A 24587-nucleotide genomic window follows, 5' to 3' on the forward strand; every position below is an offset into this window, starting at 1 on the left:
AGACCCTTCCCCTGACAGGGCTATGACAACCAAAGAGCACCACAACACCAGTCGCACCTTCTATCAAGGGGAAAATGGCCAGCGTACACTGAGGAAAGAGGTGGCAGGCATCCATACTAAAAACAGCCCTTGCACCAAAAATATTAAACCCAAGCAGGCTACACGGGGATGATCCCACATAAAAATAGCCCCCAAGACCACAGTAGAGAATTGTTTCTCCTAAACTCATAAAGCAAGAGAACTATAAGTAAAATGAAGAAGCGGAGGAACCATTCACAATTAAAAGATCAAGAGAATTCCCCTGAAAGAGCAAACAATGAAACAGACCTCTTCAGTCTAATAGACAGCGAGTTCAAAAAGGAGATAATGAAAATACTGAAGAAATTAAGAAGGGTGATCGACAGAAACACAGATTACTGTAAAAAGAGAACTAGAAACTATAAAGAGGAACAAAGAAAAATTAGAAAATGTATTTGCAGAGATGAAAGCTGAACTAAAGGCAATGAATAGCAGAATGAATAATGCAGAACAAAGAATAAGTGATCTGGAAGATATGATAATGGAAATCACCCAATCCGAACAGCAGATAGAAAGCCAAATAAAAAAAAAGAAAGCAATATCAGAGACCTATGGGCTAATATAAAGTGTGCTAATCTATGCATCATAGGGATTCCAGAAGGAGAAGAAAGAGAAAGGGGGATTAAAAATGTATTTGAAGAAATTATGGCTGAAAAATTCCCAAACCAAAAGAAGGGAACAGATTTCCAGGTACAGGAAGAACAGAGGGTCCCAAACAAGATAAACCCAAACAGACTTACACCAAGACATATTATAATAAAAATGGCAATAAAAGCAGCAAGAGAAAAACAAAGAGTTAATTACAAGGGAACCCCCATAAGGTTATCAGCTGATTTCTCTACAAAAATGTTACAGGCCATAAGGGAGTGGCAAGATACGTTCAAATCCCTGAAAGGGAAAAACCTGCAATCTAGGATACTCTACCCAGCAAGATTTAGAATAGAAGGAGAGATAATGAATTTCTCAGACAAGCAAAAACTAAAAGAATACAGCACTACTAAGCTTATCCTAAAGTAAATATTGAAAGGTCTTCTCTAACTAGAAAAAAAAAAAAGTAAGACTGTATAGGAAATAGAAAATCACAATTGGAAAGTAAATCACGTAAATAAGCCAGTACACAGATTTAAAAAAATCAAAAATTTCTGTGAAAGTGATGATAGCCACATGAACAGCAAAAGGATGAACATGAAGATGTAAAATAGGACATCAAAATAATAAAATATGGGGGAGGAGAAAGAAAATATATATTCTTTTTCTAGAATGTGTTTGAGCCTATATGACTACCAGTCTAAAGCAAGTAGATATAGGAAGGGGTTTATATATTTGAAAAATAGGGTAACCACAAATCAAAAACATACAATAGATTCACAGAAACCAAAAAGAAGAGAACATAAGCATAATACAAAAGAAAATCTTTAAACCACAAAAGGAAAAAGAAAAAGAAAGGGACAAAGGATGACCACTCTCATGACTTCTATTCAACATAGTATTGGAAGTCTTGGCCACAACAATCTGACAAGGAAAACAAATAAAAGTATTCAAATTGGTAGGAAAGAGGTTGCATACAGAGATCAGTTGCATTCCTTTACACTAACAATGAAATATTAGAAAAATGAATGCAAACAAAAAAGTCCTTTTTTAAAATCACATCAAAAAAGATAAAATACTTGGGAATAAACCTCATCAAGGAGGTGAAATACATATGCTGAGAACTATAAAGTATTCATAACAGAAATTGAATATGATTCAAAAAAATGGAAAGATATTCCATGCTCTTGGACTGGAAGAATTAATATTGTTAAAATGGCCATACTACCCAGAGCAATCTACAGATTTAATGCAATACCTATCAAAATACCCATGACATTTTTCACAGAACTAGAATAAATAATCCTAAAATTTATATGAAAGCATAAAAGACCCAGAATTGCCCAAGCAATTCTGAGAAAAAAGAACAAAGCAGAAGGCATAATCTCCCAGACCTCAGACAATACTGCAAAGCTACAGTAATCAAAACAGCGTGGTATTGGCACAAAACATAAATACAGATGAATGGAACAGAATAGAGAGCCCAGAAATAAACCCACACACCTATGGAAAAATAATCTTCAACAAAGAGGCAAAAATATACAATGAGGAAAAGACAATCTATTTAGCAATTTGTGTTGGGAAAGCTGGACAGCTGCATGAAAATCAATGAAACTAAAACAACACACCCACACACCATACACAAAAATAAACTCAAAATGGCTTAAAGACTTATAAATATAAGACAAATCATCATAAAACTCCTAGAAGAGAACATAGGAAAAACATTTTCTGACATAAATCATACCAATGTTTTCTTAGGTCAATCTCCCAAGGCAATAAAAATAAAATAAAAAATAAACAAATGAGACCTAATGAAACTTATAAGCTTTTGCACAGTGAAAGGAACCATAAACAAGACAAAAAGACAACTTACAGACTGCGGGAGAAAAATTTGCAAATGATGCAACTGACAAGGACTAATTCCCAAAATATTAATCATTACCTACCTATCTCAGAGAGCTAATAAAATTCAATATCAAAAATAAAAAAAATTAATGGGCAGAAGACCTAAATAGACATTTCTCCAAAGAAGACATAGATGGCCAACAGGCACATGAAAAGATGCTTATCATCACTAATTATTAGAGAAATGCAAATCAAAACAACAATGAGCTACCACCTCACACCAGTCATAATGGCCATCATTAAAAAGCCTACAAATAATATATGCTGGAGAGGGTGTGGAGAAAAGAGAACCCTCTTACACTGTTGGTGGGAATGTAAATTGGTGCAGCCACTATGGAAAACAGTGTGGAGGTTCCTCAAAAAACTATAAATAGAGTTGCCATATGATTCAGTAATCCCACTCCTGGACATATACCCAAACAAAATTATAATTCAAAAAGATACATGCACCCCTATGTTCATAGCAGCACTATTTACAATAGCCATGACATGGAAACAAATGTCCATCGACAGATGAATGGATAAAGAAGATATGGTATGTATATATATATAATATATATATACATATACAGTGGAATATTAATCATAAAAAAGAATGAAATAATGCCATTTGCAGTAACATGGATGGACCTAGAGAGTAATATTATTATTATTACTTAAACGAAGTAAGTCAGAAAGAGAAAGACAGATAACATATGATATCACTTAAGTGTGGAATCTAAAATACAACACATATGAACATATCTATAAAACGAAAACAGACTCACAGATATAGAGAATGGAGTTGTGGTTGTCAAGGGGGAGGGTAAGTAGGGTAGGGAAGGATTGGGAGTTTAGGATTAGCAGATGCAAACTATTATATATAGGACGGATAAACAACAAGTTTCTACTGTATAGCACAAGGAACTATATAATACCCTGTGATAAACCATAATGGAAAAGAATATGAAAAACAATATATATATGTTATAACTGAGTCACTTTGCTGTACAGCAAAAGTTAAACACAACATTGTACATCAAGTATACTTCAATAAAATTTAAAAACAAACAAACAAAAAACAAAGGAAAAAGAAAAACCCAGGCAATCCATTTTGGAGACACGAAGTCATTTCCATCGCTGAAAGGACTGGTCATTTCTCCTGCCTTTTATTACATAAAACAAACCTAAAATCAGGCCTGATTTACCTCTTAGGGTAATTGTACAATCTGTCTGTCATTCTTCCCTTCCCCCCACCCTCACTCCTTCCCATAGTTTTCCAGTGTGAGAAGGAGGGAAGAGAAGAAGGTAAAATGGATTCATTTCTTCTCCCAAAAACACGACCTTGTCTTAGCTTCTAAGAGGACTTTTCTGGTTTGTTTTGTGCAGGTAGTTTAAGCACTTACTTGAAGAAATAAGGTTTTCTTCTTGCTGGTTTATTATTTTTTCCTCATCCTTAAATGTTAGCAAAAATGACTCTAAAAAACATTCAAACTCATACCCTTCCTATTGCCAAAAATGTAGGTGCAGAGTAAGGTATATAGGGATAGGGCAGAATGGAGACGATTGCAAAGAAGCAGAGAGAAAACGTCCCAGATATTTGAAATGAGTGGTTTACCTACACTGGGACAAATCACTTAACTTCAAATTTTTTATCAGTTAAGGTGAAAGAAAGCATATTTGATTTCTCTCTTCCTTTGCCATCAATCTCAGATCACTTTGACCCAGAAGAATAGGACACAAGCTGAAAGGAACTTGGCTTAGTTTATCCCTACCAATTCGGATCTTTTCTTTCCAAATTCCAATCAGAAATCACAAATTTCAGAGAACGACATTCCATGTGAAACTAACCACTGGAAAAATGAGATCCAAAAGTGATGTAACAACTGAAGAATGTGTGGAGTAATGGAAATGGACTTAGACACCACACCCTGCCCTACCCCTGGACCACTGTATTTATTAATATTGTGCTTTCAGTGTGGAGTGAAAATGGTGTTAGAGGTGACAGCAGCTAGTCTGTCCTCTGAAACCATGGTGCGTAGGAAGTCAGGCTGAAGTGACCATCCCTTTCCTCCCCTCTTCTGTCTCACTCTTCATTCCTTTTGATCTCAGCATCTTCTCATTTCTTTGTGGTATTTTGATGGGACATGCTTTGGGTCCCGCAATATCTACATCTGTGGCCAAATTGCAGTTTGAGGGCAAATCACTGTCCCTTTTGAGCATCCATTTTCATCACTGGAAAGCAAGGAGCTGGTCCTTGTCTTCCTTGCCTCATAAGAATTTAAGGAGGAGGAAGAAGAAAGTGTGCACAGAATGTTCTAGACATCCAGGGAAAAGGTACTTCATACCACAGGTTATCTGCCTGTCTCATGGGGATGTTATAAAACTAAGTGAGATCATATGTGAAATATTTTGGGTTCCATGAACACAAGTAGCATATGCATTTGAACTGCTATGATTTATGTTTTATGTAGCTATGGCAGTATTTTACTTAATATGTTTATTCACTTCTTTATTAATTCTGTAGCAGACTCCACACGGACAGTGATTCAACAGTGGAAAAAAGAGGCTGTGTTTAAAAAAATTCCCAAGGAAATATACAGTCATCCAATAAATATTGAAGGTCCTGTCTACGTACCACCACCAGGTTGTCTATTGTGATTTATATTTTCCTTCCAGTGAGGAGTGAGGTGGGAGGGATGGTGATGAAGGGAGAGAGCGAAGAGAGGATAAGGTCAGAAAGGCTTATATTCAAGTGATTCCAGGTCTCCTAACGCTCAGCAAGCTGAAAGAGCCTCTAAGCATTAAGACACTGAAATCTCTCTTTGAGAATGACTGACCAGTGGAATGGACTTGAATTTCTCTGTTTGCTACAGGATAAAAAGCTTTTTTTTAAAATCATATTTTCATGGACATCTATTTTAAGAAACATTGGTTGTCCAGATCAACGCCCTCCATGGCTCATTTGCATTCCAAAGCACCATGGAAAAATGTTTGTTTATTGCATGTTTAAAGTTTACTGTAACTAGCATATTACTTTTGGACAGGCTAACAGAAAACAACACAGACTAATTTGATTAACAAAATATTTGTGGGGGGTGGGAGGCCGGGTGACCCACACAATCTAAGAAAGAGCTAAACGAGCAGACTTTGAGGAAGGTAGGAATATCTGCTTCTGCCATTTGAAGAGCAGGAATTCAGTGCTCTCTCCTTTGGTTGGGGCCATCGCCCAAATCAGTGTCTGTGTTCTGCTCAAGACTCAACTCCTTGTGAGAGGGTAAAATTGAATTAGTTTGGATCTGGTGCCCATCTTGGTGGTGGTGGCTGTGAAGGGGTTCAGGGCATTGGCAGCCCCACCAAAACACATGGACCTTTCCCCAAAGGAAAAGAGGTTGGTGGACCAAAACCAAAGACATCTACTACTTCAAAACTCTACTATATACTAAGTTGATTTCTGAATATAGGCGGTCGGTATATTTTATTTTATTTTTTGTGTGGTTTGACATGTTTTCTTTTTTAAAATTTTTATTGAAATATAGTTGATTTACAATGTTGTGTTAGTTGAAGGTGTACAGCAAAGTGATTCAGTTATACATATGTAGATGAATATATACACTATTATATATAAAATAGATAACTAATAAGGACCTACTGTATAGCATAGGGAACTCTACTGAATACTCTGTAATGGCCTATATGGGAAAAGAATCTAAAAAAGAGTGGGTATATGTGTATGTATAACAATTCATGTTGGTGGTAGGTACATTTTATAGTGTATTGGACTCCTGACAACTTTTATGATATGGTTGTATACAATGCTTAAACTTACGTAAAGATATAATGGGGTGAAGTGGTCTGCATATGTGGGTTTGCTTTGGTATGGCCACTAGTTAGCAGTATAAACTGGGCAGCAACCTTAATCTCTCAGGGTCTCAGTTTCCAGGGTTAAAAATGAGGTGATTTATAGATCTATCATTTTATCCATTTATTTTTGCTTTTGTCATCAAACAGAATTATTAATTATATGCCTCAGTATATAGTACCCCATCACATTCTTCTAAGCAAGGTGCCTTTCTGGTTTTACTTTATTTTCTACTTTATCCTTAATCACCATTCTTTTCACTCCATACACAACCAATTTAATACTTTCAATACATGTTCTTATATATGTAAAATATATAGTATTTTCAGTATGTATTTGTGTATGTTACATATACAAATTTATTATATATATATTTAAGCTATTTGTAAATAGTATTAGCTGTTTGTACTAGTATTACTAACTAGCTACTAATCTCATTCTGTTTTTTTAAATTGTTTTCATACAACATCATGTTTTTAAGGGCTATCCACATTGGCCCATGTATATCTAATACATTGTTTCCAACTGCTTTGTAGCATTTCATTATATGCGCCACTATTAATGTATTTATCTATTGATAAATACATAAAGCAGTGCCAAATCTCACCAATACTACCAAATTGCTTGCTTGTACATGTATTTTGTAGGACTTTCAAGAGTTTCTTTGAGATATTCCTGTTATAGTGAGGTTAAGATATGAAATTTATAATTTTACAAAGTACAGTAAAACTACTTTCCAGAAAGATCTTATACTTACTGCTTCTACCTGCTTGGCACAAAAGTTCTTATTTGTCTATATTCTCTTCAAAACTTCTAAATACACAGACATATAGAAATATCAATGTACATTTATATACATGTTTATATTTATGTATTTTTTGTCCCTGATCACCAAGATATTCACCTATACTTTCTTCTATTTGCTTTATGTTTTAAACTTTCATATTCAAGTTTTCAGTCCATTTGAAATAACTCTTTTTTTTTCATTTTGTCTTTCTCCATGTAAACTTTTTCAAAAGCATCTTCTAAATAAGCCATCTTTCATTTTTGCTCACATATTTTTGTGTCAGCATTATAGTATAGCAAATCACATATAAATATTGGCCTACTTCAAGCACTCTATTTTGTTCCATTGATCAGTCTGTTTGTTTTTGTACTTACATCACACTGCTTCAAATTATTGTAGCTTGTGGCATGCCTTAATATCTGAGAGGTTAAGTCCCTGCTCTTTGTTTTCCTTTTTTCCAAAACTGGTCTAATGGCCAACTAGCTATTCATATGGAAAGAAAGAAAAATATGACCTATTATACAGAAATAAACTCCAGACAAATAAGGGCTTAGAAATAATAATTTTTAAAAACTTGGCTAAATATCTATGAGAATAAATGCAGAACAGATGGATTACTGAGATATTCCTAGCAAAACTGGAAATCCAGAGGCTATAAAACAGGAGATAGAAATAATTGACTATGTAGAAATTTTAAAATTTTAGAAATAATTGACTATGTAGAAACTTAAAACTTTTATACGGCAAAATATTCCATAAAATATCAATAGGCAATGATGGAACAAGAAAAACACATTTGTAACTCAGATGAAAAAGTATCAATTTCTATGTTATTCAAAGATAAACAACGCAATTGAGAATGGATATAAAATATGAATAGATAATTCAGAAAATGACAATTTACATAGCCAACAAATGTGAACAGAAGTACACATTCAAAAGAAGACAGAGAAATCCACATTAAAGAAACAATGAAATATACTTCATACTCATTGGACAAGGATATAGAGGAAAGGGTAGTATGATACATATTGGTGGTGGGAATGTTAAGATGTATAGAATTTGGGGAAAGAAATATGGCAATATCTATGGAAGCTAAAAGAACATCTTCTCTTGGTCAACTAATATTTGACAAAGGAGCCAAGAATATCCAACGCAGACAAGGCAGTCTTCAATAAATGGTTCTGGGAAAATTGCATATTTGCATGTAAAAGAATGAAACTTGACCCCTATCATACATCACTCACAGAAATAAAATCAGAGTCAATTAAAGACTTAAACATAAGATCTGAAACCATGGAACTATTAGAAGAAAACACAGGAAAAAAATCTCCTTGACACAGTCTTGGTAGTGAATTTTTGGAAAACACAATAAAAAATAAACAAGTAGGACTACATCAAACTAAAAAGTTTTTGCACAGAAAAAGAAATCAATAAAGTGAAAATGCAACCTGCAGAATGGGAAAAAGTATTTGCAAACCATGTGTCTGATAAGGGGTTAATATCCAGAATATATAAAGAACTCATACAACTTAATAGCAAAATATTCCCCAAGTAATCCAATTAAAAAATGAGCAAAGACTCTGAATAGACATTTTTCCAAAGAAGATATATGAATGGCCAATAAGTACATGAAAAGATTTTCAGCATCACTAATCATTAGGGAATTGCAAATTAATACAGCGAGTATCACTTCACGTCTGTTAGAATGGCTATTATCAAAATGACAAGAGATAGCAAATGTTGGGTGGAAGTAGAGAAAAGGGAACCCTGTGCGTTGTTGGTGGGATTGTAAATTGGCACAGCCTCCTTGGAAAATAATATAGAGGATCCTAAAAAATTAAAAATAGTATCATGTGGTACAGCAATTTTACTTCTGAGGAAATATAAAAGAAGAAAGACTCCAAGTCAGAAAAATATCTGTACCTCTGTGTTCATAGAAGCATTACAAGTATTGAAAACAGCCAAGACATGACAACAACCTATCTGTTGATGGATGATTGGTTAAAGAACTTGTGGTATATACATACAATGGAATATTATTCAGCCATTAAAAAGAGAAAATTCTATTATTTGTGACAACGTGGATGGACCTCGAAGACATTATGCTAAAAGACAGAGAGACAAATACTGTATGATCTCACTTTTATGTGGGATCTAACAAACAAACCAACCTGAAACTCAAGAACACCAAACTCAAAAAAAAGAGATCAGATCTGTGTTTACCAGAAGCAGGGGGTGGGGTTAGGGGGAATTGAAGGTGGTCAAAAGGTATAAACTTCCAGGTATAAGATAAACAAGTACTAGGGATATAACATTCAACATGATGACTATAGCTAACACTGCTGTTATGATGTATAGGAAAGTTGTTAAGAGAGTAGAACTCTCAGAGTTCTCATCACAAGGAGAATCTTTTTCTTTTCTTTTATTATATCTATATGAGATGATGGATGTTCACTAAACCTATTGTGGTAATCATTTTACAATATATGTCAATCAAACCATCATGCTGTATATTTTAAACTTAAATAATGATGTGTCAATTATTTCTCAGTAAAACTGGAAAAAATAGATATTCTCTTCTACTCAGTGCTTCTATTCCCAGAATCTCTATTATAGAAATAAAAGTATAAACATTGCCCACAAAAATAAAAGTACAAATTTGTATGAACCTACAACTTACAAGGACATTTACTGCAGCACTGTTTATACTGACCAAAAACTAGAAGTAAAGAATATGACTAATGAGATGAATAGAACTGAGTTATGGTTCAAACTCTATATAATATTCTACAGCCATGAGAATTAGAACAATATATGTGTAGGATATGTGGTTATGGAGAAAATAGAATGTTAGCATGGAATTGAGGATGACAGGGGAGAAAAGATATCCATGATATGATGTCACCTGTATAAAATTATATATATATATGCAAAAGTAATACAACAATGAATGATTACAAAATGTTAAAGGTGGTTATCATATGGTAGTGAAATTCCAAATATCTTTACATTTTTATATATTGTTCTAATTGTTTTTATAATGAATATGTATATTTATATAATCAGAAAAAAAAAGATATTTTCATTGTGGGAAGAAATTTATAAAAATGCCAACTACAAAATAAAATTGACAACAATTTATGAAGCTTTATTTTTCCATGTAATATTAGAAAAAGTTTGTCAAGTTTACAAAAAAATTCCTACTGACATCTTTATAAGCATTGAATTTAATTAAGGAAAAATTCCTTGCAGATTTGATATCTTTATTATGTTACATTGTATTGTATATTTATTTAGTTCTGCTCATTTTTTAATCCTTAAAAGATTTTAAACTTTTCCTCTGTAAAGGTCTTTTTCATCTTGTATCAGGATAATTCCTAAATGCATTATTGTTTTTATAGCTATTGCAAATGTTTTCTTGTTTTCTATTTTATTTTGAGGTATAGAAGAATCTTTTTCACTTTTATAATTGATCTTCATCTTGTAATTGTACTGAATTATTTATTAGCTCCTGTGGTGTTTTTATTAGTTCATGTTTATTTTTTATTATTATTTGTTTTGCGGTACACGGGCCTCTCACTGCTGTGGCCTCTCATATTGTGGAGCACAGGCTCCGGACGCGCAGGCTCAGCAGCCATGGCTCACGGGCCTAGCCATTCCGTGGCATGTGGGATCTTCCCCGACTGGGGCACGAACCCATGTCCCCTGCATCGGCAGACAGACTCCCAACCACTGCGCCACCAGGGAAGCCCATCTTATATGGTTTCTGATAAGAAATCTGCTGTAGTTCTTATCTTTACTGCTCCATAGACAACATGTTTTTCTTAACCTGACTACAAGATTTTTTCTCTATTTTTATTTTTCTGTACTTGAATGTGATATATGTAGATGTATTTTAAATCATTTTGGTATTTTTTCTGCTCTTCATTCTCTGAGCATCATAGATCTGTGGTTTGGTGTCTATCATTAATTTTGGAACATCCTCAGCCATTATTACTTCAAATAGTCCTTTTACTTTGTTTTCTTTTTGTTCTCTCTCTGGTTCTTCAATTCTGTTAAAAATTTTCCAAAGTTCTTGGATATTTTCTTTTTTTTTTTAACATTTATCTTTCTCTTTGCATTTCAGTTTGTGACATTTCTATTGGCATATATTCAAGCTCACTGATTGTTGGCTGTGTCCAGTCTGCTTATGGGTAGACTTCAGTGGACCCATCGGAGGCATTCTTCATCTCTGTTACAGTGTTTTTGATGTCTACCATTTACTTTTGATTTTTTCTGAGCATTTCCGTCTCTCTGCTTGTGTTATCCACCTGTTATTGCATGTTGCCTACTTTTTCCACAGGAGCCCTTCACATATAATCATGGATATTTCAAATTCCCTTTCAGATAATTCCAAAATCTGTGTCATATCTGTCTTGTTCTAATGATTGCTTCTGTCTTTGGACTGTATTTTTTCTTGCTTTTTGGTATGCTTTGTAATTTTTTTGTTGAAACCTGGACATGTTGTAATCATTTACAGAAACTGAGGTAAAAAGGCCTCCAGTTTAAGAATATATGTTCATCTAGCTAGGAGTTGGGCTTCATTTAATGTCTTCTGTAACTACAGGTGCCAGAGACAACAAATCCCTCTATATATCGTTTTTTGTCTCTTTTCTTTTTAAAAAAATTTTTTTGAACACATTTATCTATATATTTATTTATTTATTTTGACTGCACTGTGAGGCATGCAGGATCTTAGTTCCCTGACCAGGGATCGAACCCATGCCCCCTGCAGGGGAAGCGTGGAGTCCTAACCACTGGACTGCCAGGGAATTCCCTTTTGTCTCTTTTCTTGACTTCTGGTTTCCCTGAGTATTCCTCCTTAGAGTCTGTTTTTTTCAGCTGTTATTTACTGTTATGATACTGGAACCCTATTGGTATGGTCGTAAGGTACAAGGAGGAGAGTGTTCTATAATACTCCAGGTAAGTCTCAGTCTTTCAGTGAGCCAGTGTCTCTGGTTTGTGACCTTCACAGGCATTTCTTCTTGTATAGCTCCCCCTCTCCCCTTAGGGGAGACAGGAAGACTGGAGGGGACTGGAGTGGGAGGAACATCCTTCCCCCTACAACTATTGCACAGGCTCTGGTAAAGAATTTCTCCCTGGAAAGTAGGCCTTTATTTTAAAGAGAGAAGTCTCCGGGCATATTTACCAAGGATTACTCTTCCACTCCCCTTAGAGCCACAAGCGGATTTTTCTTAGATCTTTACCTTGAGAACCTGGTGGGGTTGCAGGAAATAAAGACCATGTGGCCCTAGGACTTCTTCATTCTTAAACTAGAACATACTCAAGTTCCAGAAATTAATCAAAGGTGCCACTTAGGTGTTCCTACCAGTTTGTGGCTTGCATGGCTTCTGTTCCAGATGAGCAGATCTTGGCTGTGACCCTCTGGGTTTGCCCAGCTTTCTAGATTTTGAGATGGCAGTGTGCCCTGAAAACTCAGTTCTCTGATTTGTTCAAGAAAGGTTATTGATTTTCTGTTCGTTCAGCTTTCTTTTGTCGTCAGGACAGGACTTTGTGTATTGGAGCTGAAACAAAGTTCAGCTTACATCTTATCTGATGCATTCCTCCCCACCCTTTTTATTGTTTTCAGCTTTTCTGTATTCTCCTACTCATAGCATGCTTCCTATTTTGGACGCCTTGCTGGATCTTGTCCTTTTTAGTGCAATCTAAATGTCTTATTTCGTTCTGTGAATTTTAAATTTACATGTATTGTAGTTACTGCTAAAATATATGTTCTTTCATGTTATTTTGTATTTTTTGTTTGCTTCTTTTTTGCTTCCTTTCCTGTCTTCTATCTGTTGCATTTTATTGACTTTAAAGTTATACTTTTATTTTTTGAGAGACTCCTCCTAACCTGTTAGGGATCATACCTAAATTTATTTTCCTTATTCATTTTAAAGTTTCTGTATTCTATCTTCCTCCTGAACTAAATGAGTACTTCTGCCCACCTACAACTACTCTGGTTTATTATTACCAACATACTATGCTCCCTCTCTTCATAGGTTGGTATTTCTCCAGGTTTAAATTCGGGTGAGAGAGGCACCAACCATGCTACTGGCCATTTTATCAGGTACTGAAGAATTTTGCTCTAACATTTGGTGGGTCAAAGCTCCAATTGCTACTCCATGTACCACTTGGTAGGGGCAGCAATAATGCACTTTTGCCTATTTTGAATGAGAATCATAAAATTTGTGTGCAGAAATTGACCTTAGAGAACATTTAGTATAGTAGTCCTTGTTTAGTAGATAAAGAGTCATTTTCTTATGGCTCTCTAAGCAGGTGGTTCCCACCATGCCCATGTTGTAGAAAGGGAATATAGTTAATTATAAGGCTTAGCTACTCTACACAGTATATTTCGTGTCATTCCCATCTCTAATAAGCCTCCAGAAAATTTCAGATAAAAGTCAAGTATCACTTCAATATAATAAGGGATACCTGATTTAGTCTAATTCCATGCTTTTCAGAGAAATAAACATAGAACTAGGTGGTTTAGGTGACTATGGTCCAGCTCATGTATCATGTTAGAAGAAGAGCCAAGGCTGGATCCTGGGTTCTGACACCTGTTCCAGTGTCCAGTCCCTGGAACTGTAATGGCTCCTATTTAGATTCTATTTTGTGTAGGAGAGTAGGAGGAAATAGCTACATTTGAGTACACGAGAATTCCATATCACAATACAATGCTGTATTAGAAGGAGAAAGTCATTTTCCTTATAAGCCATTCCTTTCCATTGTTCAAAGCTTTCTGAAATAATCTCTTTTAGATTTAAATTATCCATGTTTGAAAAATGCAAGGTCAACGCCCAGAGGTAATTTTACTTGAAAAATTTGGGCAGACTCTTTTGAGATACATCAGATTAGTGGAAAGTTAAAGAAGAAAAGAATTATTAAAAACTCACTTCTTCTTAGCTTTTATTTAACACTCAACTGCTGAATTGTTAACTTTCTTTAAATTCTTCATTTGGAAGAAAATCATAAAATAGTTGAATAATTAAAAATTTTAGGGCACTTAATTTTTAATTAATTGAAAATACCAATAAACATCATGACCCTTATTTTTCTTGTTTTTAAAAGAAAAAATGGCACCAGCTAAAACAAATATTAATACATACAATAACAGAACCACACACAGAAACTTGTATTTATGTAGATTGTTTGAAAACTTTAAATTCAGGAGTTTTCAAATATAAGGTCCTTTATGAAATAAAACACAAATTCAATATTTCTTACTACTGATATTTCCTTTTTCTTGCTGAATATTTAGTTAGGCATTTTTACTTTGATTGAAAGGAATACAGAACTGTTCTAACAACCCAAGAAATGGAGGCTTTTTGGGAGAATGCATGAGGTCTGGAACTAGGAGAGAAAACCCACTGAAAACTGAACTGCTTTTTCTTGATCTCACTCATGGAGTTTGAGCTTCTCTCTGGGTGTCCTTTTTGGCTCTTTTCTTCCTTCTAGCAGATTCTTTTGTTTATTTAAATCTTATGCTCCCTCCAGACTTCATTGTGCCACTGCAGTCTCTCTGGCCTCCCTATATGTCATGAATATTCATCTCCACCTTATCCTTGGAGAACAGAAAACATCCACCCACAGGTCATAGTGATGTCCACTTGATGCACCTGGTTTCATGTAGGTGCAGTGAGGTCATGTAGTACCAGCTATGACTGCAGAGTTCCTAGCAAAAATATGTACATATGTACATATTTAACCAGGAATGACAAATGGATACATATACATTATCAAGTTCATCTTGTCATTATAAATAATAGTTACTGGGGACCTCACTGGATAACCCCAAGATGTCCAAAGTGATAGTATATATAGGGTACAACTGTCTAAGATAGTTTCCCAAAGTATTTATTATGAATCTCTTAGCTGGATATTATACAGTATATTTCTGTAATCCAGACACATTGCATGAGTCTCAACATATACAGTTGCTACACATCACCATATCTAAGGCATTTCTATATAGAGTTTCACTGGGGTGAGTGAGGGGGTGGGGTAGGGAATACATGGATCATTTTTTTAAAAAAGAGGAAAAAGGAACTGAAATTGTCAAATGTTTGATTTGATCAATATATATATACAAAGGTAGAAATATTTGGTGGGTATTATCAGATTACCAATGAAGCCAGTGGTACCTCCACTGACTATTTTTAGCAGATTTTTCCTTGGGATATCCTCCTCTTTCCTAACTATTTTCAGTTGCCTAGATTTGAATCCTAGGAAGTGGCAGCCTGAACACTGAAATTATCCCTGGTACAATTATGACCTTTCACTGCAATTCATGTATCATGCAGTTCCAAACAGGCTGTAGAAAATGAAAAAAAATGCTATCTAAAAGCTGGTTCTTTGAAAACATAAAAAAATTGATAAACCTTTAGCCAGGCTCATCAAGAAAAAATGGGAGAGGGCCCAAATCAATAAAATTACAAATGAAAAAGAAGTTACAATTTACACCACAGAAATACAAAGGATCATAAGAGACTACTACAAGCAACTATGCGAACAAAATGTACAACCTAGAAGAAATGGAAAAATTCTTAGAAAGGTACAATCTCCCAAGAACGAACCAGGGAGAAATAGAAAATATGAACAGACCAATTATAGATAATGAAATTGAACCTGTGATTTATCAGCTTCCAACAAACAAAAGTCCAGGAGCAGATGGCTTCACAGATGAATTCAATCAAACATTTAGAGAAGAATTAACACCTATCTTTCTGAAACTATTCCAAAAAATTGCAGACGAAGGAACACTTCCAAACTCATTCTATGAGGCTACCATCACCTTGATACCAAAACTAAAGGTACCACAAAAAAAGAAAATTACAGGCCAACATCACTGATGAACATAGACACAAAAACCCCCAACAAAATACTAACAAACTGAATGCAACACATTACACACAATACAATACATTAAAAGGATTGTACACCATGATCAAGTGAGATTTATCCATGGATGCAAGGATATTTTTAATAGCCACAAATCAATCAGTGTGATATACCACATTAACAAATTAAAGAATAAAAACCATGTGATCATCTCAACAGATACTGAAAAAGGTTTTGATAAAACTCAACATTCATTTATGTTAAAAACTCTCCAGAAAGTGAGAATAGAGGGAATCTACATCACCATAATAAAGGCCATATTTGACAAAGCCACAGCTAACATCATACTCAATGGTGAAAAGCGGAAATCATTTCCTCTAAGATCAGGAACAAGACTAGGATGTCCATCTCTTGTCACTTTTATTCAACATAGTTTTGGAAGTCCTAGCCACAGGAATAAGAGAAGAAAAAGAAATAAAAGAGATCCAAATTGGAAAAGAAAAAGTAAAGCTGTCACTGTTTGCAGATGACATGACAGTATTCATAGAAAATCCTAAAGAAGTTACCAGAAAACTACTAGAGCTCATCAATGAATTTGGTAAAGTTGCAGGATACAAAATTAATACACAGAAATCTGTTGCATTTCTATACACTAATGATGGAAGATTAGAAAGCAAAATTAAGGAAGCAATCCCATCTATCATCACATCAAAAGAATAAAATACCTAAGGAGGCAAACCTACCAAAGGAAGCAAAAGACCTGCACTCTGAAAACTATAAGACACTGATGAAAGAAATTAAAGATGACACAGATGGAAAGATATTTTGTGTTCGTGGATTGAAAGAATCAATATTGTCAAAATGACTATATTACCCAAGGCAATCTACAGATTCAATGCAATCCCTATCAAATTACCCATGGCATTTTTCACAAAACATGATCAAAAAATTTTAAAATTTGCATGAAAACATGAAAGACCCTGAATAGACAAAACAAGCTTGAGAAAGAAAAACAGAGTGGAGGAATCAGGCTCCCTGCCTTCAGACTATACTACAAAGCTACAGCAATCAAAATAGTATGATACTGGCACAAAAATAGAAATATAGATCAATGGAACAGGATAGAAAGCCTAGAAATAAACCCATGCACCTATGGTTAATTAATCTATGAAAAAGGAGGCAAGAATATACAATGGAGAAAAGACAGTCTCTTCAATAAGTGGTTCTGGGAAAACTGTACAGCTATATATAAAAGAATGAAATTAGAACATTCTCTAACACCATGTGCAAAAATAAACTCAAAATGGATTAAAGACCTAAATGTAAGACCGGATACTATAAAACTCCTAGAGGAAAACATAGGCAGGACACTCTTTGACATAAATGGTAACAATATCTTTCTGGATCTATCTCCTAAAGTAATGGAAATAAGAACAACAACAACAAAAAACAAATGGGAACTAATTAAACTTAAAAGGTTTTGCAAGGCAAAGTAAACCATAAACAAACAAAAAAAGACAACCTACAGAATGGGAGAAAGTATTTGCAAACAATGCAACAGACAAGAGGTTAATCTCCAAAATATACAAGCAGCTCTTACAGCTCAGTATCGAAAAAAACAAACAACCCAATCAAAAAATGGGCAGAAGACAAATGGACATGTCTCCAAAGAAGACCTACAGATGGCCAACAAACACATGAAAAGATGCTCAACATCACTAATTATTAGAGAAATGCAAATCAAAATTACAATGAGATAACACCTCACACCAGTCAAAATGGCCATCATCAAAAAGTCTACAAAGAATAAATGGGAGAGGGTGTGGAGAAAAGGGAACCCTCCTACACTGTTGGTGGGAATGTAAATTGGTATGGCCACTATGGAGAACAGCATGGAGGTTCCTTAAAAACTAAAAATAGAGCTACCATATGATCCCACAATCCCACTCCTGGGCATATATCTGGAAAAAACCATAATTCAAAAATGTACATGCACCCCAATGTTCACTGCAACACTGTTTACAATAGCTCAGACATGGAAGCAACCTAAATGTCCATGGAAAGATGAATGGATAAAGAAGATGTGATATATATTTACACACACACACATACATATACAATGGAATGTTACTCAGCCATAAAAAAAGAATGAAATAATGCCATTTACAGGAACATGGATGGACCTAGAGATTATCATACTAACTGAAGTAAGCCAGACAGAAAAAGACAAATATCATATGATATTGCTTATATGTGGTATCTAAAAAAAAAACGTTATCAGTACAAATGAACTTATTTACAAAACAGAAAGAGACTCACAGATATAAAAAACATATTTATGGTCACCAAAGTGGAAAGGGGGTGGGGGTAGGGATAAGTTAGAAGGTTGGGATTAAAAACTACACACTACTATAAAAACCATATGATCATCTCAATAGATGCAGAAAAAGCTTTCAACAAAATTCAACACCCATTTATGATAAAAACTCTCCAGAAGTGGGCATAGAGGGAACCTACTGCAACATAATAAAGGCCATATATGACAAACCCACAGAAAACATTACACTCAATTGTGAAAAACTGAAAGCATTTCCCTAAGAACAAAATTGTGTCCACTCTTGCCACTATTATTCAACATAGTTTTGGAAGTCCTAGCCACTGAAATAAGAGAAATAAAAGGAATCCAAATTGGAAAAGAAGAAGTAAAACTGTCACTGTTTGCAGATGACATGATACTATTCATAGAAAATCCTAAAGATGCCACCAGAAAACTACTAGAGCTAATCAATGAATTTAGTAAAGTTGCAGGATACAAAATTAATACACAGAAATCTCTCTTTTTTAAAAAATAAGTTTATTTATTTACTTTTGGCTGTGTTGGGTCTTCACTGCTGTGCATGGGCTTTCTCTGGTCATGGCAAGTGGGGGCTACTCTTCCTTGCAGTGCATGGGCTTCTCACTGTGGTGGATTCTCTTTGTTGTGGAGCTTGGGCTCTAGGTGTGTGGGCTTCAGTAGTTGTGGCATGCAGGCTCAGAAGTTGTGGCTTGTGGGCTTTAGAGCACAGGCTCAGTAGTTGTGGTGCATGGGCTTAATTGCTCCAAGCATGTGAGATCTTCCTGGACAAGGGCTTGAACATGTGTCCCCTGCATTGACAGGAGGATTCTTAACCTTTGTGCCACTCGAGAAGTCTCCACAGAAATCTCTTGCATTTCTATATACTAGCAATGAAAGGACAGAAAGAGAAATTAAGGAAACAATCCCATTTATCATTTCAACAAAAAGAATAAAATATCTAAGAATAAACCTACGTAAGGAGGCAAAAGACCTGTAATCAGAAAACTGTAGAAGAACCTTGAGAAGATGGCAGAAGAGTAAGACACGGAGATCATCTTCCTCCCCACAGATACATGAGAAATATATCTACATGTGGAACAACTCCTACAGAACACCTACTGAACGCTGGCAGAACACCTCAGACCTCCCAAAAGGCAATAAACTCCCCACCTACCTGGGTAGGGCAAAAGAAAAAAGAAAAAACAGAGATAAAAGAATAGGGACGGGCCCTGCACCAGTGGGAGGGAGCTGTGAAGGAGGAAAGGTGTCCACACACTAAGATGCCCCTTCGCGGGCAGAGACTGCGGGTGGCGGAGGGAGAAGCTTCGGAGCCATGGAGGAGAGAACAGCAACAGGTGTGCGGAGGGCAAAGTGGAGAGATTCCCGCACAGAGGATTGGTGCCGATCAGCACTCACCAGCCCGAGAGGCTTGTCTGCTCACCCGCCGAGGTGGACGGGGGCTGGGAGCTGAGGCCCAGGCTTCGGTCGGATCCCAGGGAGAGGACTGGGGTTGGCTGCGTGAACACAGCCTGAAGGGGCTTGTGCCACGGCTAGCCGGGAGGGAGTCCAGGAAAATGTCTGGACCTGACGAAGAGGCAAGAGACTGCCAGGGTCCCGGGATCCAGGGACAATTTCCCCGGGAGAACGCACGGTGCTCCTCAGGCTGGTGCAACGTCACGCTGCCCTCTGCTGCAGCAGGCTCACCCCGCATCCGTACCCCTCCCTCTTCCCGGCCTGAGTGAGCGAGAGCCCCCGAATCAGCTGCTCCTTTAACCCCGTCCTGTCTGAGTGAAGAGCAGACGCCCTCAGGCGACCTACACGCAGAGGCGGGACCAGATCCAAAGCTGAACTCCTGGAGCTGTGCCAACAAAGAAGAGAAAGGGAAATTTCTCCCAGGAGCCTCAGGAGCAGCGGATTAAAGCTCCACAATCAACTTGATGTACCCTGCATCTGTGGAATATATGAATAGACAGAGATCATCCCAATTTGAGGAGGTGGACTTTGGGAGCAAAGATATATAATTTTCCCCTTTTTCTCTTTTTGTGAGTGTGCATATCTATGCTTCTGTGTGTGATTTTGTCTGCATAGCTTTGCTTTTACCATTTGTCCTAGGGTTCTGTCCGTCTGTTGTTTTTTTTTAATTAAAAAAATATTTTTCATAATAATTATTTTTAATTTAATTTAATTTAATTTCATCCTCTTTCTTTCTTTCTTTCTATTTTTTCTCCCTTTTATTCTGAGCCGTGTGGATGAAAGACTCTTGGTGCTCCAGCCAGGCGTCAGGACTGTGCCTCTGAGGTGGGAGAGCCAACTTCAGGACACTGGTCCACAAGAGGCCTCCCAGCTGCACGTGATATCAAATGGCGAAAATCTCCCAGAGATCTCCATCTCAACACCAACACCCAGCTCCACTCAATGACCAGCAAGATACAGTGCTACACACCCTATGCCAAACAACTAGCAAGAGAGGAACACAACCCCATCCATTATCAGAGAGGCTGTCTAAAATCATAATAAGTCCACAGACACCCCAAAACACACCACCAGACGTGGACCTGCCCACCAGAAAGACAAGATCCAACCTAATACACCAGAAAACAGGCATTAGTCCCCTCCACCAGGAAGCCTACACAACCCACTGAACCAACCTAAGCCACTGGGGACAGACACCAAAAACAATGGGAACTACTAACCTGCAGCCTGAAAAAAGGAGACCCCAAACACAGTAAGATAAGCAAAATGAGAAGACAGAGAAACACACAGCAGATGAAGTAGAAAGGTAAAAACCCACCAGACCTAACAAATGAAGAGGAAAAAGGCAGTCTACCTGAAAAAAAATTCAGAATGATAGTAAAGATGATCCAAAGTCTTGGAAATAGAATAGAGAAAATACAAGAAATGTTTAACAAGGACCTAGAAGAACTAAAGGACAAACAATGATGAACAACACAATAAATGAAATTAAAAATACGCTAGAAAGGATCAATAGCAGAATAACTGAGGCAGAAGAACAGCTAAGGGACCTGGAAGATAAAAGAGTGGAAATAACTACTGCAGTGCAGAATAAAGAAAAAAGAATGAAAAGAACTGAGGACAGTCTTAGAGACCTCTGGGACAACATTAAATGCACCAACATTCGAATTATAAGGGTCCCAGAAGAAGAAGAGAAAAAGAAAGGGACTGAGAAAATATTTGAAGAGATTATAGTTGAAAACTTACCTAATATGGGAAAGGAAAGAGTTAATCAAGTTCAGGAAGCACAGAGAGCCCCATACAGAATAAATCCAAGGAGGAACATGCCGAGACATATATTAATCAAACTACAGAAAATTAAATACAAAAAAAAAAAAACAGATTAAAAGAAGCAAGGGAAGAACAACAAATAACACACAAGGAAATCCCTGTAAGGTTAACAACTGATACCTCAGCAGAAACTCTGCAAGCCAGAAGGGAGTGGCAGGACATAGTTAAAGTGATGAAGGAGAAAAACCTACAACCAATATTACTCCACCCAGCAAGGATCTCATTCAGATTTGATGGAGAAATTAAAACCTTTACAGACAAGCAAAAACTGAGAGAGTTCAGCACCACCAAACCAGCTTTACAACAAATGCTAAAGGAACTTCTCTAGGCAGGAAACACAAGAGAAGGAAAAGACCTACAATAACAAACCCAAAACAATTAAGAAAATGGGAATAGGAACATACATATTAATAATTACCTTAAATGTAAATGGATTAAATGCTCCCACCAAAAGACATAGACTGGCTGAATGGATACAAAAACAGGACCTGTATATATGCTGTCTACAGGAGACCCACTTCAGACCTAGGGACACATACAGCCTGAAAGTGAGGGGATGGGAAAAGATATTCCATGCCAATGGAAATCAAAAGAAAGCTGGAGTAGCAATTCTCACATCAGACAAAATAAACTTTAAAATAAAGACTATTACAAGAGACAAAGAAGGACACTACATAATAATCAAGGGATCAATCCAAGAAGAAGATATAACTATTGTAAATATTTATACACCCAACATAGGAGCACCACAATACATAAGGCAATTCCTAACAGCCATAAAATGGGAAGTCGACCGTAACACAATCATAGTAGGGGACTTTAACACCCCACTTTCATGAAGGGACAGTTCATCCAAAATGAAAATAAATAAGGACACACAAGCTTTAAATGATACATTAAACAAGATGGACTTAATTGGCATTCATAGGGCATTCTATCCAACAACAACAGAATACACATTCTTCTAAAGTGCTCATGGGACATGCTCCAGGGTAAATCATATCTTGGGTCACAAATCAAGCCTTGGCAAATGTAAGAAAATTGAAAACATATCAAGTATCTTTTCTGACCACAACGCTATGAGACTAGATATCAATTACAGGAAAAAATCTGTAAAAAATACAAACACATGGAGGCTAAACAATACACTACTTAATAATCTGTAAAAAATACAAACACATGGAGGCTAAATGATACACTACTTAATAACCAAGAGATCACTGAAGAAATCAAAGAGGAAATTAAAAAATACCTAGAAACAAATGGCAATAAAAACACGACAACCGAAAACCTACGGGATGCAGCAGAAGCAGTTCTAAGAGGGAAGTTTATAGGAATACAATCCTACCTTAACAAACAAGAAACATCTCAAATAAACAACCTAACCTTACACCTACAGCATTTAGAGAAAAAAGAACAAAAAAACTCTAAAGTTAGCAGAAGGAAAGAAATCATAAAGATCAAATCAGAAATAAATGAAAAAGAAATGAAGGAAGCTGTAGCAAAGATCAATAAAACTACAAGCTGGTTCCTTGAGAAGATAAACAAAATTGATAAACCATTAGCCAGACTCATCAAGAAAAAAAGGGAGAAGACTCAAATCAATAGAACTAGAAATGAAAAAGGAGAAGTAACAACTGACACTTCAGAAATACAAAAGATCATGAGAGATTACTACAAGCAACTCTATGCCAATAAAATGGACAACCTGGAAGAAATGGACAAATTCTTAGAAATGCACAACCTTCTGAGACTGAACCAGGAAGAAATAGAAAATATGAACAGACGAATCACAAGCAGTGAAGCTGAAACTGTGATTAAAAATCTTCCAACAAACAAAAGCCCAGGACCAGATGGCTTCACAGGCGAATTCTATCAAACATTTAGAGAAGAGCTAACACCTATCCTTCTCAAACTTTTCCAAAATATAGCAGAGGGAGGAACACTCCCAAACTCATTCTACAAGGCCACCATCACCCTGATACCAAAACCAGACAAAGATGTCACAAAGAAAGAAAACTACAGGCCAATATCGCTGATGAGCATAGATGTAAAAATCCTCAACAAAATACTAGCAAACAGAATCCAATAACACATTAAAAGCCTCATACACCATGATCAAGTGGGGTTTATCCCAGGAATACAAGGATTCTTCAAATATGCAAATCAATCAGTGTGATACACCATATTAATAAATTGAAGAAGAAAAACCATATGATAATCTCCATCGATGCAGAGAAAGCTTTTGACAAAATTCAACACTCATTTATGATAAAAAACCCTGCAGAAAGTAGGCTTAGAGGGAACTTTCCTCAACATAATAAAGGCCATATATAAGAAACCCACAGCCAACATCGTCCTTAATGGTGAAAAACTGAAACCATTTCCACTAAGATCAGGAACAAGACAAGGTTGCTCACTCTCACCACTATTATTCAACATAGTTTTGGAAGTTTTAGCTACAGCAATCAGAGAAGAAAAAGAAAAAAATGAATTCAAATTGGAAAAGGAGAAGTAAAACTGTCACCGTTTGCAGATGACATGATACTCTACATAGAGAATTCTACAGATGCTACCAGAAAACTACTAGAGCTAATCAATGAATTTGGTAAAGTAGCAGGATAGAAAATTAATGCACAGAAATCTCTGGCATTCCTATACACTAATGATAAAAAATCTGAAAGTGAAATCAAGAAAACACTCCCATTTACCAGTGCAACAAAAAGAATAAAATATCTAGGAATAAACCTACCTAAGGAAACAAAAGGCCTGTTTGCAGAAAATTATAAGACACTGCTGAAAGAAATTAAAGATGAGACAAATACATGGAGAGTTGTACCATGTTTTTGGATTGGATGAATCAA

This window comes from Delphinus delphis, chromosome 5, assembly GCF_949987515.2.
Source record: "Delphinus delphis chromosome 5, mDelDel1.2, whole genome shotgun sequence".
In the NCBI taxonomy this organism is placed as follows: Eukaryota; Metazoa; Chordata; class Mammalia; order Artiodactyla; family Delphinidae; genus Delphinus; species Delphinus delphis.